Genomic DNA, 8,294 nt, shown 5'->3' on the forward strand with positions numbered 1-8,294 from the left:
GTTGTCTTGTTCAACCTCCAAGTTGGCTGCTTGATTGTGTGATTAACACAAGCGGCAAAAGGGTGTGAAAAATGTTGTCTATATATTGCTACTCCCCGCATTATTCTCAATTGAAGCACACAGTCGGCATTTCCACGCATGTTGAAATACAAACGGCAAATCAAGCCAAACAAGAAAGCATGAGTCAGACGGCTCTATAGCTAGGTCAGGGGGTATTCATTATCGGCCTTTGCACCGATCAATCAAACGGCCCAAGCTAACTCCAATACTAGCGGCGAATATGCCGACTCGTATTATAGCAGCCGGTTACCATTATCAATGGTGTCAGTCGATGATAGCTAGCAACGGGGGCAACCGGTCAGAGCCATGAACGGTGCCTCAATTTATCCCGGCTGTAAGGATAGCTTTGCTCACCAATTAAGTCCGGATGTAGGGCTATTTCCTGCCTCAATTAAGTGGCTTCTATGGCTGCTTTGTTCTTTAATCAAAGCCGGCTGCAATGGATACTATATTATTGATCATTATTATGATTCAAAAAAAAAAAAAAAAAGCTTAATTGTTTGATTAGTCAGGCGGCCCGTATGATTAAGCTACTGCATATCCCCATGATAAAGAGTGAATAATGTCTAGTATCATGGGGAGCATCTGTATTTTTATTTAGTGTGTACGACACCTACTGTAATAACTTATCATGCTAAGTTTTAAGGAAGCAAGCTGCAAGCTTATCTAATACTTTGAGACGGTGCAAGTGTCGAATATGATTTAAAATTTAAGTTCATCCTCAAGATCTCTATGTAATACGGCATGATGAAAGCCCACAAGCCCAAGCTATTTGCTTGAGGATAGGAGGGGTGTCAGTCGTATGATAGAATGAGTTGGGCGGCACCCGTATAGACGAATCAAATGGGTAAGCACATCAAATACAAGCGACACTATAGCTGACTCAAGCGGCAAAAAAGCCGGCTGAGAAGTGAGCTAGCAAGAGAGCTCGATTGTAAGCTTGGTCAAGCGGCAACCAAGCTAAGAAATGGTCAGACGGCCTTGAAGCCGGCTGTACGGGAAGCTTCCCCCATCAATTTACCCCAGCTGTAGTGGCAGCTTTGCATCACATCAGCCGGTTGTATAGGCATCCATGCTCATCGATTAGTCCCGGCTGCATAAGCGGCTCTAAAGCTACATGTTGTTTTGTTCTCTAGTGATGATCAAAATCCGTGTGACACCACAACAAGGAGCTTGTGATACCTCCGGCTCCGATTATTAAGCTTTTAGAGCAGCCCAAAAGCCAATTGTAGGTGGTAAGGCATTTAAAGAGCTAAGCACCCGAGTGTGTTATCACTTTGTGAAGATGCGGCATGATTGTCAAGCTTCATTTGAGGGCTTCCTAATAATACCATGTTTCTAATTGGTTGAAAAGTCTTGCCATACAAGTACTCTAAATGTCGAGGCTAAGCTTTAGTACAAGCGGCATAAAAAGCCGCCTGTGTAATCAAAGAACAAACCCATTTCTGGAGCTCAAATTTCTTGACATCTCATGGCCGTTTGTCACCATTTGAAGAACTCATTTTCATGAATCAAGCAAGGGGTGTATCAATGCCGTCTAAAATATTGGTGGAAAGCCTCCATTAAAAGGTATCGCCTGACCTTGCATAAGAATACATGATTGATAATCATAATTCTATAAAATATAATAATAATAATAATAATAATAATAATAATAATAATAATAATAATAATAATAATAATTTATTATCATCATCATCATCATCATCATCATCATTATTATTATTATTATTGATTCATTGATTGAATAAACTAAGTTCAAAACTTAGTAGCTAAATTAACATCCAAGTGACGTGAGGCCAATGGCCGGATAATAAACTAAGTTTGAAACTTAGTAGCGAATTCAATGTCCGAGTGACAAGCGGCCAATGGCCAGATAACTAAACTAGGCACAAAACCGCTTAGTGGCTATACAGCCGGTCTCAACCTAGACCAGAGGCCAATGGCCGGATGGTTGCTTTTTTCATAAAATCGTCTGTCCCAACATGGACAATGGCGTCCGGCGACACCCCTCTGGGTGCGATCGTCGCAGAGAGCAGCCTACTTGCTTGCTCTACGTACCTACGCAGACGGCAAAGATTGAATGGCCAAATTGGTCAACTCAAAGCCGTCTGACCAGAACAGTCTAAAGAACGACTAAGTTTTCAGAACACCGGATGCCCTAAGACATCAGTCGGTGATCGACCGAAGTTCTTACTTAGGCTTTTCATTCCAAAATTGCACAATCTCTCCCATTGGGGAAAAAAAGAGTTGTGCAATGGCTATACAACCGTCTTGCAAAAGACATGAGGCCAATGGTCAGATGGTTATACATTTTGGTAAATTTGTCTGCTCCAATGTGAAATATGGCGTCCGGCGACACCCCTCCGGGTGCAATAGTCGCAGAAAGCACTCTATCGTTTTCTTTACGTACGCATGCAGGCGGCAAAAATTAAACGACCTCATTGGTCAACTCATAGCCGCCTGACCTAGGTAATCTAAAGAACGACCAAGTCTTCGGGAACCGGATGTCCAAAAGACATCAGCCGGTGATCGACCAAAGTTCTAACCAAGATTACCTTCCGAAATTATACAAGTCCTCCCAACGGGGTAGAAAGACATTGAAAGTATAATTGGATTACAAACAACCCATGCGGCCATTTGCCTCCTACCCTGTGAATAGTCAGGCGGCCATTTGCCTCCTGCCCCCAGGCGGCCATTTGCCTCCTGCCCTATGAAGAGTCAGGCAGCCATTTGCCTCCTGCCCTAGGCGGTAGTTGCCGCCTGCCCTATGAAGAGTCAGGCGGCCACTTGCCTCCTGCCCTGTGAAGAGTCAGGAGGCCATTTGCCTCCTTCCCTGCGAAGAGTCAGGCGGCCATTTGCCTCCTTCCCTATGAAGAGTCAGGCGACCATTTGCCTCCTGCCCTGGGAAGAGTCAGGCGGCCATTTGCCTCCTGCCCTATGAAGAGTCAGGCGGCCATTTGCCTCCTGCCCCCAGGCAGCCACTTGTCTCCTACCCTATCAGGCGGCCATTCGCCTCCTGCCTTATGGGATGTTAAACGTCTCAAAAATATTCTAAGTCACCCAAAGGTCATATGACCACCATAGTGGGGCTAAAAGAAATAAAAGTCGTCATCTGTCTAGTTCAAGTGGCAATCATTATTATGATTGATTAACTTAGAAAATATCATACCATTTAAGGTATCAAATTTTCCAAGTTAATCAAATATTTCTTTTATTGAACTAGACATATGCCGCCCATAGAGCTTTTGAACAAGTGGAAAATAAAGCCTTGATTTCGAAAGGAGTAATTCCTCTTGAAAAAGAAATTACCCCTTCCGAGGGGCTAATGTTTGGGGGTAAAAATACCCCCTATATGTGAACCAATGCCACCTCGACACGTGTCCGCAAGCTCAGCGCTCAGTGAGCCAATTAGAGCATGACACGTGTCACTCAATGATTGAAGGGTGAAAATGGGCTTTAAGCCCACAAACCTAGAAACCGTAAAACGGTGGGAAGCCAATCTACTTAGGTTAAATAACCTAAGAGGCACATATCCCAATGCTCTATAAATACTGATCATTACATCAGCTTTAGGGGATCCAATTCTCTCTCCAAGGGCAATGCACCCCACAATTACTCTCTTTTCTCTCTACTTTCTCTCTCTGAAATACATTATTTCGATCACTAACTTGATCGTCGGAGGCGGACCTTCGGCCCCCCGGGGTCTGTTGTTTTGTAGGTGACCGGGCCGTTCGAGTGTTGCATTGCGGATCTGTCTCCCGCGGGACGTACACGCCCTCCACTCGGGTACGTACTAAAAACCCCAAAACAGGTAGGAAGGTATTAAAGCAACTCCCTACTACCCTTGTCAGGGGAAAACGTCCCTGACAGCAAAAAAAGTGCAAAGATGCGCACCCGCTGCTCTCGGGTAGTCGCACCATCGTCAAAAGCCGCTGCTAGAGTCGAGCGACGAATTCCTCTAGAACTGAACTAAGTCGACTCTACCTCAGCTTGAGCCCGAATAGCAATCGGACCCAACAACTCCTCGACCTCAAGAGAAAAGACGTCGATCTTGTTGGGGTTTGGTGAGTCCGACTCACCGCGAAAACAACCCCGACCCAAGGAACCACTCGTAATTAATAAAACCATAAAGCATAAATAAATAAGCACAAGAAAAGGAAGAACGAATCATACCCTTGAAGCGAGCTTTGCCCTCTCAAAACGGGCTCTTACTTGAAATCCTTGAGCACCGCAAATGCCGTGCCTCCAACGGTATCCACCCATAAAGGACGAATACGATTTTTTAGGTCCGCTACCTTGGAGTTAGCAAGGTCCGACCAAAACCCAAGTGTTAATGGAGTTTAAGAGTTTTTCCCAAAATATGGAATGCTCTTTCTAACTCCCACTCAAGCACTTTACTCCAAAACCCAAGGTTGGTATTTATAGAGGAAAGTATGAGTGGGAATTTCTATCCCATCAATGTGGGATCATGAAATTCCACAAATTAATTTAAAGCTAAATTAAATTAAAATTGCAAACTAATAATAAATCTACAAGTGGCATTACCATGTGAAATGGGTTGGTGAGGACCACATGGAGAGTAGGGGACCATACTTGCTCCCCACTCAATAATCTCCTTGTGCCACATGTCTTTACCCACTTGCTCCCATATTCCTCAAGCTTCCCCATAATGATCGGCCCTATAGCCCAGCCACGAGCCCTGTGTGTGCAAGCTACGCACTTGGTGCGGGCTTGCTACTGAGCGTGGCTGCTAGTGCATACGCTGCTAGCACGCATAGCTTGCGGCAGCTAGCTGCTGCACGCACCACGTGCACGCGGCTGCTAGCTGCTGCTATGCGTGGCTGCTAGCACGGTGCGCTAGCACGCACCTAGCTAGCCATGCTAGGCTCGGCTTGGTGCGCTTGCTAGCCACCTATGCTTTGACATTTTTGCCCCTAGCAATCGGATGCTCGGGGCACTCCGATGCTAGGGGTATTTTGGGAATATGGTCGATTTATTATTATTTTGCGCGTCTCGTCTTTTTCTTATTTTTGACTCGACTTCCGACGATCGGTTTCGACGCTCCAAGCTCGAATTACCGAAGTCTAAATATTTAACACTCGGGCGACGAATTAATTTCTTTCGAATTAATTCGTCGAGTAGGTTCGTATATTTTGCTGAACCCGCTATCAGAATAATACACTTGTTCGAAGGACACCATTCCTTTCAATCTCCTACTTGTCCTTCCGGACAAGTGTGCATTTAGTGAATAGCCCCTTTCCTATGTCTCTTCATGAACTACAGAGTCAGATTACTCGTCATCTCTGTTACGTCCAGAAGTGTTTCTCGAAATCCGAGTTTGACTGTCAATAAGCAGATGATTTTTAAAATCCATTTTAGCACGGCCATGCATTTTCACAGTCTCGCTCTTCGAGAGGCCTTGTAAACAACAAGACATGTTCCCTATTGTTAGTAGGGGGACATTTCCAGTCTTGTAATGTAGCTTCTCTTACTAAGAGGACCTAGTCGCCCGATATCTGTCGTTATAATCCCCAGTTATGACAGAAGTTTGGCGAATACTAAAGCGGACTAGTACTCAAACAAGAGACCTCCCACTACTTATGGTCAAGGAAAAGAGTTCCGATAGTAATAATGAGAAAAATACTTATGACGATTTTAAATCTCTTAAAGTATTCTCATAGGTCGATCTAGTATGGTTCTAAACCAATACCTGTGCAAATGATTTATATCCTCATAACACAAGAAACAGTGCTATAAATCATACTACACACTAATCTCTAATGGTCATTAATCGTCCACAAAAACTATGACCTTGATTAGGGATAATTTTCGATTAAAATATTCAATGTTCACTTAATAGGCGTTTCTTTATCCAAGCCATTGACTTGATACACTATTTTGAATATTTATTAAAATCGAATGGACTCATTATTTAATTCTAAACCACAATTAAATAGAGACGGAGTGAATTAAATTGCATGAAAAAATTTAATTACTCCTAAAAACTGAACGGTTCATCATAGTGCTTTACATTAACATTGTCCAAAATTTAATTAAAACACTATAATATGGAAATCAAAACCAGTTCCCGACATGCTTGATTCCCATTGCCTCAATGTGTTTGTTGTGCTTCACTTGAGACAAGGGTTTAGTAAGTGGATCGGCTACATTGACATCCGTTCCCACTTTGCAAATTCTGATTTCACCCTCTGTCTTCCATTCTCGAATCATGTGAAATCGCCTCTTGACATGTTTGACCTTCTAATGTTCTCGTGGCTCTCTAGCCTGAGCAATAGCTCCATTGTTATCACAATGGAGGTCTATTGGACCCTTGATGGAGGGTACAACACCAAGTTCATCAATGAACTTGCGAATCCAAACTGCCTCCTTGGCTGCCTCAGACGCTGCCAAGTACTCGGCTTCAGTTGTAGAATCAGCAGTTGTGCTTTGCTTTGCACTCTTCTAACTAAACGCTCCTCCATTGAGACAGAATATGTATCCGGATTGTGACTTGAAGTCGTCTCTATCTGTCTGGAAGCTTGCGTCGGTATATCCCTCAACAACCAATTCATCTTTACCGCCATAGACCATGAATTTATCCTTGTTCCTTTTCAGGTACTTCAGAATATTCTTAGCCGCAGTCCAATGCGCCTCTCCTGGGTCTGATTGGTATCGGCTCGTAGCACTCAAGGCATACGATACATCCGGCCTAGTACATATCATGGCATACATGATCGATCCAATAAGCGAAGCATATGGAATACGACTCATCCTTTCTCGCTCATCAAGTGTCTTTGGACACTGCTTCTTGCTTAAGGTTATGCCATGTGACATGGGTAGGTGCCCTCTCTTGGCTCCTTCCATTTGGAATCGAGCTAGTACCTTATCGATGTAAGTACTTTGATTCATTCCTATCATCTTCTTTGATCTATCCCTATAGATCTTGATGCCTAGTATGTACTGAGCCTCTCCCAAGTCTTTCATTGAAAAACATTTCCCGAGCCAAGCCTTTACAGACTCTAACAACGGAATGCTATTTCCAATGAGCAAAATGTCATCAACATATAAGACTAGGAAGGCGATGTCACTCCCACTAACCTTCTTGTAAACACAAGACTCATCTGGATTCTTGATAAAACCAAACTTACTGATGGCTTCATCAAATCGCAGATTCCAACTTCTGCTTGCTTACTTTGATCCATAAATGGACTTCTTAAGCTTGCATACCTTCTTAGGATTGTTCTGGTCGACAAAACCTTCAGGCTGTGTCATGTACACAGTTTCTTCCAAAATTCCATTGAGAAAGGCGGTTTGGACGGAATTGTAATATGCAGCAATCGCTAGAAGAATTCGAACGGACTTAAGCATAGCTACTGGAGAAAAGGTTTCATCATAATAAACGCCGTGAATTTTCCTGTAACCTTTTGCTACCAGCCTTGCTTTGTAAATGAATACATTTCCATATTTGTCGGTTTTTATCTTGAAAATCCATTACATCCGATAGGTGTGTAACCTACGGGTAAATCAACCAAGTCCCATACTTGATTTTCAAACATGAAGTCCATTTCGAATTTCATGGCCTCTTGCCATTTTGCAGAGTTGGGGCTCGTCATAGCTTGCTTGTAGGTTGCCGGCTCATCTCCATTCACTACTAGGATGTCCTGATCTTCGGTTAATACAACACCGAGATATCTGTCAGGTTGAGATCTTGGCCGAGTTGACCTACGTAGGGTGATGGATTGAGCATTTACATTGTCGGTTTGACTTTGCATATTTTGACTTTGACCAATGTCAACAAATGCTTCGTGAGCACTTTGATTGTCAACTTGTCCTTGTTGCTCGTCCTCTCGAACTTTGTCGAGTTTGATTTTCCTCCCACTTGTCATTTTGGAGAGATGCTCCTTCTCCAAAAAGACACCATCACGAGCAACAAATACTTTGTTCTCGGATTTGTTGTAGAAGTAATACCCTTTGGTTTATTTTAGATAACCCACAAAGTAAACCTTGTTAGATTTTGGATGAAGTTTGTCAGAAATGAGTTTCTTGACATATGCTTCGCATCCCCAAATCTTGAGAAAAGACAAACTTGGAGGTTTATTTGTCTATAATTCATATGGAGTCTTTTCCACTGCCTTTGACGGAGCACGATTCAGTGTAAGTGCTGCAGTTAAATGTGCATGTCCCCAGATACTCCATTCCATTGAGGAGTTCCCGGAGGTGTCAACTCTGAA

Source organism: Chenopodium quinoa, unplaced genomic scaffold, assembly GCF_001683475.1.
Source record: "Chenopodium quinoa cultivar QQ74 unplaced genomic scaffold, ASM168347v1, whole genome shotgun sequence".
Lineage (NCBI taxonomy): Eukaryota > Viridiplantae > Streptophyta > Magnoliopsida > Caryophyllales > Amaranthaceae > Chenopodium > Chenopodium quinoa.